This window comes from Silurus meridionalis, chromosome 1, assembly GCF_014805685.1.
Source record: "Silurus meridionalis isolate SWU-2019-XX chromosome 1, ASM1480568v1, whole genome shotgun sequence".
Classification (NCBI taxonomy): Eukaryota; Metazoa; Chordata; class Actinopteri; order Siluriformes; family Siluridae; genus Silurus; species Silurus meridionalis.
The window spans coordinates 7367816-7368610 of NC_060884.1; positions in this window are offsets into that span (position 1 = coordinate 7367816).

A 795-nucleotide genomic window follows, 5' to 3' on the forward strand; every position below is an offset into this window, starting at 1 on the left:
TTGATGAGGATTGATGAAACAAGTTTGTTCTGTTTGTTTTGAATAAGCTATGACTATAAAACGTAAGAATTTTACATTTTTTGTGTGTGTTAAACAGAAAATGATCCTTTTTTTTCTTGTTTATTTATTTATTACTTTAAAAAAAATAAAGCATGCCAAAGTGCCAGATTTAAACAATGAATGCATAAACATAAGGTTTTTACTGTACTGTGTAGTACACATTCAGCACAATCAAGAATAGCTAATGGATTGCCAAGTCTAAAATATAAATCCCACTTCGACTCAAAGATTACACTACAACAAAATGTATTTGCACCACAAAAAAGCCTCTGGAAATGTACAAACTTCAGGGAACAAATCTTAAATTATCATTTTCACTAGTGTTGAAAGAAAATATCGACAGCATTTTAGAATGTGTCCCAGCTTTATAGTAGATTCTGATTGCATTTTCCATTAATTTTTCTTATATACTTGAAATACAAACAACTCCCAAAAACTGAAGATAAGTAGTTATTAAATGATAAACTAATTAGGGAAATACAGTACTGTTTTGAAGCTTTATTTACTCGATAATAGAAAGCTTTTTTGTTATATAACAGTTTTATATATAATATAAAAATACAAAAACAAAATATAGCAGCCATGTTTTCCCATTGTTTCCCCAGTGTTCTCCTATAGCAGAATGTCTTCCGACAAGAGCCCACGTCAACTTCCGGTTTATATCTGAAGTGGCTGAAAATAGTGTAATCAAACTATTTTGTTAACACTCCTGAGATGCTTTTTTAAAGAGTATTA